This window comes from Poromitra crassiceps (genome assembly GCF_964638095.1).
Source record: "Poromitra crassiceps genome assembly, chromosome: 15".
NCBI classification, from domain to species: domain Eukaryota; kingdom Metazoa; phylum Chordata; class Actinopteri; order Beryciformes; family Melamphaidae; genus Poromitra; species Poromitra crassiceps.
Genome location: NC_139634.1, coordinates 42,775,250 through 42,787,080, shown reverse-complemented (window position 1 = coordinate 42,787,080; position 11,831 = coordinate 42,775,250). Strand labels below are relative to the sequence as shown.

Below are 11,831 nucleotides of genomic sequence, written 5' to 3'. Positions count from 1 at the left end.
GTTGCCTAATTGTTACCAGAACCGTGGGGCCATAATGTAGTATTACAGCAAAACCGACCTGATTGTTGCCAGATCCGTGTAATGGCTCATGCAGTGTGCTCTGGCATCCTCCCAGGTTTTTGGTGTTGTAACAACATGGAACTTGAACTTCTTTCTCAACCCCAACACACCGGTGGTGGTGGTGACGACGACGACGACGACGACGATGAAGAAGAAGAAGGGGAGCGGTCCAAGCAAGTTGTTCTTCATGATTTTGAAAAGTTCTCTGTGATGTACACAGTGAGACGTCTAACCCTATCCTCTTATTTCTCTCTATATTCTCTCCTGTTCAGATCAACTGTTATTCAAATTGATTGTATTTCCAATGCCAGTCTCTGCTTCAATGATGCCACTTAGGATCGTAATCTTCTGTCACCCTGTATGGTCAGTGTCCTGTTTTAACTTTGGACTCTGGAGCTGCCTGCCTACCTGGATATACTTTCTCAGGTCCCTCCCCCCTTCAGGTGAGTCAGCAGGTGTCTGGCCTCTGCCCGTCATGCCAGTTGAGTCCATTTACAACACAAATGTGCCACCATCATCATCATCATCATCATCCTCATCATGAGGGAATCTTACTGGTAGTAGCTGGAACATAGTGTTGTCGAGAGGTATAGTCTTATTCAACTCCAATGGCACATACAGTACAAGGCTCAGAAGAAGATGCTCTGTAGATGTACAATAACCCTACATTGCTCTTGTCGATATGGGCATGATCTCAGGAGGATGGTAATGACACGTAGTAAGTGTACTGTACACGGCTAACACAACATGTAGTAAGTGTACTGTACACGGCTAACACAACATGTAGTAAGTGTACTGTACACGGCTAACACAACATGTAGTAAGTGTACTGTACACGGCTAACACAACATGTAGTAAGTGTACTGTACACGGCTAACACAACATGTAGTAAGTGTACTGTACACGGCTAACACAACATGTAGTAAGTGTACTGTACACGGCTAACACAACATGTAGTAAGTGTACTGTACACGGCTAACACAACATGTAGTAAGTGTACTGTACACGGCTAACACAACATGTAGTAAGTGTACTGTACACGGCTAACACAACATGTAGTAAGTGTACTGTACACGGCTAACACAACATGTAGTAAGTGTACTGTACACGGCTAACACAACATGTAGTAAGTGTACTGTACACGGCTAACACAACATGTAGTAAGTGTACTGTACACGGCTAACACAACATGTAGTAAGTGTACTGTACACGGCTAACACAACATGTAGTAAGTGTACTGTACACGGCTAACACAACATGTAGTAAGTGTACTGTACACGGCTAACACAAAGAGGATGGTAATGACACGTAGTAAGTGTACTGTACACGGCTAACACAAAGAATATGATCTCAGGAGGATGGTAATGACACGTAGTAAGTGTACTGTACACGGCTAACACAAAGATCAGGAGGATGGTAATGACACGTAGTAAGTGTACTGTACACGGCTAACACAAAGATCAGGAGGATGGTAATGACACGTAGTAAGTGTACTGTACATGGCTAACAGGAGGATGGTAATGACACGTAGTAAGTGTACTGTACACGGCTAACACAAAGATCAGGAGGATGGTAATGACACGTAGTAAGTGTACTGTACACGGCTAACACAAAGATCAGGAGGATGGTAATGACACGTAGTAAGTGTACTGTACACGGCTAACACAAAGATCAGGAGGATGGTAATGACATGTAGTAAGTGTACTGTACACGGCTAACACAAAGATCAGGAGGATGGTAATGACACGTAGTAAGTACTGTACACGGCTAACACAAAGATCAGGAGGATGGTAATGACACGTAGTAAGTGTACTGTACACGGCTAACACAAAGAGGATGGTAATGACACGTAGTAAGTGTACTGTACACGGCTAACACAAAGAGGATGGTAATGACACGTAGTAAGTGTACTGTACACGGCTAACACAAAGATCAGGAGGATGGTAATGACACGTAGTAAGTACTGTACACGGCTAACACAAAGATCAGGAGGATGGTAATGACACGTAGTAAGTGTACTGTACACGGCTAACACAAAGATCAGGAGGATGGTAATGACATGTAGTAAGTGTACTGTACACGGCTAACACAAAGATCAGGAGGATGGTAATGACACGTAGTAAGTGTACTGTACACGGCTAACACAAAGATCAGGAGGATGGTAATGACATGTAGTAAGTGTACTGTACACGGCTAACACAAAGATCAGGAGGATGGTAATGACACGTAGTAAGTGTACTGTACACGGCTAACACAAAGATCAGGAGGATGGTAATGACATGTAGTAAGTGTACTGTACACGGCTAACACAAAGATCAGGAGGATGGTAATGACACGTAGTAAGTGTACTGTACACGGCTAACACAAAGATCAGGAGGATGGTAATGACACGTAGTAAGTGTACTGTACACGGCTAACACAAAGATCAGGAGGATGGTAATGACATGTAGTAAGTGTACTGTACACGGCTAACACAAAGATCAGGAGGATGGTAATGACACGTAGTAAGTGTACTGTACACGGCTAACACAAAGATCAGGAGGATGGTAATGACACGTAGTAAGTGTACTGTACACGGCTAACACAAAGATCAGGAGGATGGTAATGACATGTAGTAAGTGTACTGTACACGGCTAACACAAAGATCAGGAGGATGGTAATGACACGTAGTAAGTGTACTGTACACGGCTAACACAAAGATCAGGAGGATGGTAATGACACGTAGTAAGTGTACTGTACACGGCTAACAGGAGGATGGTAATGACATGTAGTAAGTGTACTGTACACGGCTAACACATGATCTCAGGAGGATGGTAATGACACGTAGTAAGTGTACTGTACACGGCTAACACAAAGATCAGGAGGATGGTAATGACATGTAGTAAGTGTACTGTACACGACTAACAGGAGGATGGTAATGACACGTAGTAAGTGTACTGTACACGACTAACAGGAGGATGGTAATGACACGTAGTAAGTCTACTGTACACGACTAACAGGAGGATGGTAATGACACGTAGTAAGTGTACTGTACACGACTAACAGGAGGATGGTAATGACACGTAGTAAGTCTACTGTACACGACTAACAGGAGGATGGTAATGACACGTAGTAAGTGTACTGTACACGACTAACAGGAGGATGGTAATGACACGTAGTAAGTGTACTGTACACGGCTAACACAAAGAGGATGGTAATGACATGTAGTAAGTGTACTGTACACGGCTAACACAAAGAGGATGGTAATGACATGTAGTAAGTGTACTGTACATGGCTAACACAAAGAGGATGGTAATGACACGTAGTAAGTGTACTGTACACGGCTAACACAAAGAGGATGGTAATGACATGTAGTAAGTGTACTGTACACGACTAACAGGAGGATGGTAATGACATGTAGTAAGTGTACTGTACACGGCTAACACATGATCTCAGGAGGATGGTAATGACACGTAGTAAGTGTACTGTACACGGCTAACACATAATCTCAGGAGGATGGTAATGACACGTAGTAAGTGTACTGTAAGTGTACTGTAAGTGTACTGTAGTAAGTGTACTGTAGTAAGTGTACTGTAAGTGTACTGTACACGGCTAACACAAAGAATAAAGTAGATTTCATGACTTTGCTAAGCATCACAAGTCTTCTTGATTGCCAGCCATGTGCTCCGCTAGACCTCTGGTTACCATGGCTACCAAATAAACTCTTATGGAAAAAAAGTTGGAGGCCTACACGTAACTGTGCGTTATGGACAGGTAGGCAATGTAAACCTGGAATGTTTATGTTAATAATGCCAATTCCTTTATGTAGTTGTATGGTAATAAGTTGACCATTTTCAGCCAACCTTTATTTTGCAATTTTTCATAAAATATCAAATTAGAAACAGTTTATATGAAATATACACATATTTAATTAGATATTGCCTAATTTGCATATAAAATACACTTTTTAAGAGTAAATGTAATTAAAAAAGACTAAATGTAACTAAATGTAATACAAAAAATATGTCTCTTGATGTGAAGATTAAACTAGAGATTCATGAGAATATCTTCTTATATCAACATACATGGAGTGTCTTCATGATTCTAGGTGCTGTGGTTCAAAAGTTCATTGTTCAAGTTTGCACCAGTGGCCATGTTGGATTTCTGGGTCAAAATAATGTCATAACATCAAACTGATGAGGAGGCACGGTGGCGCAGTGGTAGCGCTGTCGCCTCACAGCTAGAAGGTCCTGGGTTCGATTTCCACCTGGGACGCTGTGAGGCTGAAGGAGTGCGTGCCCATCCGCATGTCCTCGAGTGCCCACCGCCCAGGTGGGGTCATCAATAGGGCCTTTCTGTGTGGAGTTTGCATGTTCTCCCCATGCCCCCTGGGGGTTTCCTTCATATAGGAACCCCTCACCAAAACATGCAATATCCTGGTCGCTGAAGTGGTGCCTCCTCTGGTCGTTAGGGGCACCTGTTCGGAGGGAGGGGAACTGGTTGGAATAGCGTGATCCTCCCACGTGCTATGTCCTACCGGTGAAGCTTCCCCTGTCAGGTGAAAAGAAGCGGCTGGCTACTGCCCATGTCTCGGAGGAAGCATGGAGACAGTTTTCGGCTCTCCCCAGATCGGCAGAGGGTGGAGCAGCAACCAAGATAAATAAATTAAAATTAGCGCTAATGGGGGATAAAAATGGGATAAAAATCTGAAAAAAAACAAGAAAAAAAAAACATCAAACTGATGCCAGAATCGGAATCCTCGTGGTCAGCTTACATGAAAAAGTGTCTTCATACATGTGCTATGGTTGAGAAGATTATTTTTCAAGCTTGCGCCAGCAGCCATCTTGGATTTGGCTCTGTGGAAATATATATAATGTTACTCTCTTCTATGACCCGTAAACATGGCCATTCTGAACATTTTGAGCACCTCAGAAAAGCTGTAGCTCCCAACGGTTTATATGCTAATTTCTGCATATTTAATGATATATTACCTAATTGACATATTAAAAATTTAAGACCCTAACCCTAACAAATATTTCTCTTAATGTTAAACTGGTAGAAATTCATGAGGATATATTTATAGGGAGAAAAAAATTCTATTAAACTGTAGTGCCAAAAGGGCGTGGTCATTTTCAGGTTTTCTGTTCAGGATAGAGATTTTGGCACAAATCCCAAGTTGTTTTCTGGGTTCAGATTAATGGATAACAGTTGAGTTATTCTCTCTTAAATTAAGTGTGCAGAGATAAAATACACACATTCTTTATTAGAAGTGCAGTTACTTAAAAAAAAGGTAAATTGATTCAACTTGTTTACCCAAGTCAAAGTAAAAAAAAAAGTACACGCTCTGAAATGCAATAAAGTATAAAAGTAAAATGTATTGGCTGTTCTGTGCAAAGCTACTGTAACTTAAAATCATATCATATCTTACTACTATAATTGGAGAGCTGTCTGTTTATCCGGCCGGAGTTGGTGCACCGTTGCTCCAATTGCCTCAAAGATTTACCAAAATGCCAAGCTGCTGTCAACTTACTTTGACTTAATTACTTTGACTTTCATTACTTTGACTTAATTACTATGTATAATATAATATATTATATAATATTATATATATAATATAATATGTTTTATATGTTTTGTTTAATATGTTTTACTCTTTTCTTCAAGGGATTACGCAACTGATCATTGCTTTGTCCCTGGATTTAAGAAGTAAGGTGGGATGCAAAACCTGTTGATGTAGACATCATCAAGTTTTGCATGCCAAGCTTCCCTCTGTGTCCTTGAATGCACTTCAGGCACATCATGTCACATTTGTTTCATTTGCTTTGGAGCATGTCAAATTCAAATGAAGAGTGAATAAGCATTCTCTCACACTGATGACCTTCGATGGCAAAATTCTCCTCTTGTCAAACTAGTCAGGCGATATTATCAGATACCTGGTCAATCTGGGAATAAATGGCACACGTCATAGAATATTCCATAATATATATATATATATATATATATATATATATATATATATATATATATATATATATATATATATATATAATGGTATATCAGAAGAAGCTAATGAAATGATGCTCTTAGTGCTAGGCTAACTCTTCTTCTTAAAGCCATTAGATGTGTTTTTTTCCTCCTGTGGAGAGTCACAGAACCATCTGGTTGTATTTGCTGTAGATTAGCGCGGGCTGCTAGACTCATACCGGGCTAACCACTTTATTGTGGAGTCTCCATTTAAAGGCAATTAAAGCCCAGAATGTTAATGAGTCATCAAATACTTAAGAGGTTTGTTTAACGAAGCCACATTCCTTCATCACCTGGTGACACGCCGCCTACACAAGGTCATGTGACCTGCGGAGGACGCTTTAAAAGACACCCCGACACCCTATGCCTTCAGAATCAGAACCCCATCCAGGCCGATCCAGACCAGAACCAGAACAGAACCAGACCAGACAAGGAGACGGTACGGGTTCTTTCTCTTCTTTGCTTCTTGTTATCAGTTGTGGGAAAAGTATTAGACTTTCCTTCTCAAGTAGAAGTTGTTATCTTACTGATATGTTGCTTAAGAAGTAAGACGTAAAAGTAGAAAGTAGCGGGTAAAATAATTACATTTAGAAAAGAGAACGTTATTAGCTGTGAACTTTTCCATTCAGTTCTTAAAGGATTAGTAGAAGACAGAGTTCAAAATGTATTCTGTTACAGTAATTGGAAAATTTAGAAATTACAAAATAAAGTGCACAATGTACTGTAGGCTAAAGCCAGATTACGTTTCTCAGCTGACTTCCGTTCACAATGTTTCTTTTCTTTTTTTACTCTGTAATGGATGTGATTTAAAATGGAGTTCAGTGCAAATTTTCAGGGTAAAGATACTTAAAGTGAAAATCTCAAAGATTTTCATGGAAATAAATGTCACTATCAATTCCCAACTGAGTAAACACAATGCTGATTGAGCCTATATGGCCCATGGATGGAATGGAAGCCTTTGCATTTTCAGTATTGCAGCATTATGAACTGGGTGTCTGACTGTGGTGACACAAATGCAACACCATTTGGATTTTTACCTGCAATTACAACTCATCGCCATAGGTGTCGCCAAAGAGAACGAAACTGAAATCTTTGAGATTATAACTTTAAGTGAAAGTAAATTTACTGACTTGAAAGAATACATGTACACAAATAGCTCCTCAATTACAGTAATGGGAGTAGATGTAATTCGTTCTTCCACCGTTCCTTGTTATTCTGTTCCATCATTGTTCTTATTTTAACGCTCATCATTGTTATCCCTATAGGGATGAGGTCCATGTGGTGTTCCAGTGTGCTGGTTGTGTTGGCATTGGCTCTGTCCGGCCTGGGCGTCGCCTCCCAGGCCGACACAGACCAGGAGGACCACAATCAAAACCAGGACCAGAATCTGGAGCTGGACCTGGAGCTACGGCACCACAGACTGCTGCAGCAACGTGCTCGCAATGCCGGCTTCATGTCACAGGTTAGAGAGCTGCAGAGTTTTTATTTTATTTCATTGAGTATGTTCACATGCATGCTAATCCCACTATTATTCCAAACATGACAATAAGCTATTCCAAATCTGATACGGGTCATGTGAACAGCATATTCTGTTTGGCTACACAGCAGGTGAAAAGGGTAAAACGTCTGTTTTCCCTTTCTCATACTCTGAGCCAAAAATCTCCACTTCAGCACTTACATTATGTACACACAACTTTCCAGTTTTATTCCTATTTTTTTTTCTATTTTTTTACGGAGGGGTTTGTTTATATCATTCACAGCCTGATTTATATAACATTTTATTCCTAAAAACATGGCAAAATTAATTTTTTTTAAATTACTTTTGACAGTATTTTCTGATTTATGGAGTGATAAAAAGAAATATCCTAAATCCCCCCTGCAAAACCTTTGGCTGTATGTCAACAAAATGAAACATGAATTTTGAACCTGGCTTTTTCCTAATTTATGTCCTTGCTGGAAAGTATTATAAATTAATCAATAGTAGATATTGCCTCATTTGCATATTTATACATAACATTTCAGATAACTTGTAATCCAACAATTTACTCTATTCCCCAGGGGTGTCTCACCTTAAGAGATGTGGGATATGCCGATATTATTGGAGTTTTAGGAAGATTATTTGGATATGTATGCAGCACATTTGGAATCGGGTTTTTACCACAGTTTGTGACATACAGCGGCCTGTTTATGTGTGTTGTAAACAAACAAATTAGCCAGAGATACATGGCCAAAAGAAAAGCCCAGATTTCTGGTAGGAAGGAGAAACACACGTACTTTTTTTTCCAGATTTTCCCCCAATTGTACTTGGCCAATTTCCCCCTGCTGCCCCAGTCGCTACTCCACCCCCCTGCCGATCTGGGGAGAGCCGTAGATTAGCACAATGCTTCCTCCGACACATGCGCAGTTGGCAGCCACTTCTTTTCAGCTGACAGTGGGGAGCTTCACCGCAGGACGTATAGCACGTGGGAGGATCACGCTATTCCCACCTGTTCCCTTCCACCCCGACCAGGCGCCCCGACCGACCAGAGGAAGCACTAGTGCAGCGACCAAGACACATACCCCTAATCCAGCGAACCTGCGACCCTCGTGTTGGTAGGCAGGGAATCTACCGCCGAAACACACCTACGTTTAACCATTATGAAAGACTTGGATATCAATCTATTAAGAAAGTGGCATCTTACTAGATTGCTCTGCTGCTGGAAGGCAACCAATCAGAGGCAGAGAGTGGGTCACTACTGTAAATATCCTAAATAACATGCCACACAATTGTAAATGGCTGTGAAGTCATTTGACAGGAACTTCAACATTTCTACAAAAAAAATCTCAATTGTGCACTTATTTCTACTGTGCGCTGCTGTGCCAGTGGTTAACCCTTCGCGTGCCAGAGGTGGCACCCGTGCCATAGGTTGCTGACCCCTGGTACACTATGCGCGTGCTTGCATGTGTGTGTGTGTGTGTGTGCGCGTGTGTTAAGGAGTGGAGAAAGCGTGCGGTGGAGGACCTGCTGTCCCAGCTCTCCCTGCCAGAGGGCGACACCAAGCGGGAGGCGGAGGTGGTTTCCATGGCGACGGGGGGACGGATGGAGCTGGAGCGCTCGGTCGACCCCCCAAACAGCCTCGCCAACCGAGAGCGTAAGCCCGGCTGCAAGAACCTCTACTGGAAGAGCTTCACTGCCTGCTAGACCCCCCTCTGACCCCCAGGTACCCCACCTCCTGCTAGACCCCCCTCTGACCCCCAGGTACCCCACCTCCTGCTAGACCCCCCTCTGACCCCCAGGTACCCCACCTCCTGCTAGACCCCCCTCTGACCCCCAGGTACCCCACCTCCTGCTAGACCCCCCTCTGACCCCCAGGTACCCCACCTCCTGCTAGACCCCCCTCTGACCCCCAGGTACCCCACCCCCTGCTAGACCCCCCTCTGACCCCCAGGTACCCCACCTCCTGCTAGACCCCCCTCTGACCCCCAGGTACCCCACCTCCCGCTAGACCCCCATGTGACCCCCAGGTACCCCACCTCCTGCTAGACACCCCTCTGACCCCCAGGTACCCCACCTCCTGCTAGACCCCCCTCTGACCCCCAGGTACCCCACCTCCTGCTAGACCCCCCTCTGACCCCCAGGTACCCCACCTCCTGCTAGACACCCCTCTGACCCCCAGGTACCCCACCTCCTGCTAGACCCCCATGTGACCCCCAGGTACCCCACCTCCTGCTAGACACCCCTCTGACCCCCAGGTACCCCACCTCCTGCTAGACCCCCCTCTGACCCCCAGGTACCCCACCTCCTGCTAGACACCCCTCTGACCCCCAGGTACCCCACCTTCTGCTAGACACCCCTCTGACCCCCAGGTACCCCACCTCCTGCTAGACCCCCCTCTGACCCCCAGGTACCCCACCTCCTGCTAGACCCCCCTCTGACCCCCAGGTACCCCACCTCCTGCTAGACCCCCCTCTGACCCCCAGGTACCCCACCTCCTGCTAGACCCCCATGTGACCCCCAGGTACCCCACCTCCTGCTAGACACCCCTCTGACCCCCAGGTACCCCACCTCCTGCTAGACCCCCCTCTGACCCCCAGGTACCCCACCTCCTGCTAGACACCCCTCTGACCCCCAGGTACCTCACCTCCTGCTAGACCCCCCTCTGACCCCCAGGTACCTCACCTCCTGCTAGACCCCCCTCTGACCCCCAGGTACCTCACCTCCTGCTAGACCCCCATGTGACCCCCAGGTACCCCACCTCCTGCTAGACACCCCTCTGACCCCCAGGTACCCCACCTCCTGCTAGACCCCCCTCTGACCCCCAGGTACCCCACCTCCTGCTAGACACCCCTCTGACCCCCAGGTACCTCACCTCCTGCTAGACCCCCCTCTGACCCCCAGGTACCTCACCTCCTGCTAGACCCCCCTCTGACCCCCAGGTACCCCACCTCCTGCTAGACCCCCTCTGACCCCCAGGTACCTCACCTCCTGCTAGACCCCCCTCTGACCCCCAGGTACCTCACCTCCTGCTAGACCCCCCTGTGACCCCCAGGTACCCCACCTCCTGCTAGACCCCCCTCTGACCCCCAGGTACCCCACCTCCTGCTAGACCCCCTCTGACCCCCAGGTACCCCACCTCATGCTAGACCCCCATGTGACCCCCAGGTACCTCACCTCCTGCTAGACCCCCCTCTGACCCCCAGGTACCTCACCTCCTGCTAGACCCCCATGTGACCCCCAGGTACCTCACCTGCTGCTAGACTCCTCTGATTTATTTCTTCTTCTGCCTGCTGCTTAATACTGAAATTTCGACTGTTTTCACGAAATTTCGAAACTATTTCCTTCCTGTCATTGGAAACTATTCTGTCCCCCTCCTGTAATCCCCCCCATCATGCATGGCCCTAATACTCTGTTTTAGATCCACAACTTAACTCAAATCAACTCTCAATAACTGTCAAGCTAAATGAATGTCTGCAAAACGGTTTACAGTTTTTGGATATGTGTGAGATTATGTGCAAAATAAATCGGTATTTTTTTTTCTGTGGAGAGTCCCTTTAATATCTGCAGTCTGTTGAAAAGCAGCTATAGGCTTGTTTGTTCAGACTGGCCTTTTTCTTTTAGCATCTAGAGGCAAAGGCCAGTCTGAACAACACAAGATTTTGTCTGTATTTCTGTGTTTTTATGTCCTTTGTTATGTTTTGTTTCTATGGTCTTATTCTAACTATTTTACTCCTGTGAAGCAGTTTTTGTGACTCTGCTTTGTGAAAGGTGCTGTATAAATAAACTTGACTTGCGCATTTTTTTCCTGTGTCTGATAGCCGTGACCACGCCTCCACCAGACCAACCAACCAATCCCAGAACACCTGGTCCGTACCCGACCAATCAGCATCCGGCTGGCTAGCTGCTGAGCAGAGCGGTGTTCCTGTCTATAATCAATTAAAGAGAGAATTCAATCAAGCTCCAGGCTCCGCCTCCTGTCTGTCCCTTATTACTGTCGCAGCAGAAAACACAAAGAGAATATACAGTATTACACACTGTACAGTATTACACACAGGATTACCCCCCCCCCTCCCCCCCCCCCCCCACACACACACACACACACACACACACACACACACACACACACACACACACACACACACACACTTATGGCAGATGAAAGAGTTTTGTTCACCTGTCCACAATCTTACTTGACCTCCGGGTCTGGGTTGGGGGCCTCAGACCTAGCGTGTAGCTGGGGTACGTTTTTTCTGTGAATTACAGACCTTGTGCCAGATTAATTTTGTTCCGG

General features: G+C 45.0%; 1 pseudogene across 1 annotated transcript; it reads left to right on the top strand.

Moving 5' to 3' along the window:
- Nucleotides 1–6,426: 6,426 nt before the first annotated feature.
- LOC310790239 (somatostatin-2 pseudogene) lies at nt 6,427–11,465 on the top strand (annotated as a pseudogene). The gene is made up of 4 exons (XR_014553929.1): nt 6,427–6,502; nt 7,329–7,525; nt 9,038–9,263; nt 11,359–11,465. The product of XR_014553929.1 is annotated as a somatostatin-2 pseudogene (transcript).
- The last annotated feature ends 366 nt before the right edge of the window (nt 11,466–11,831 follow it).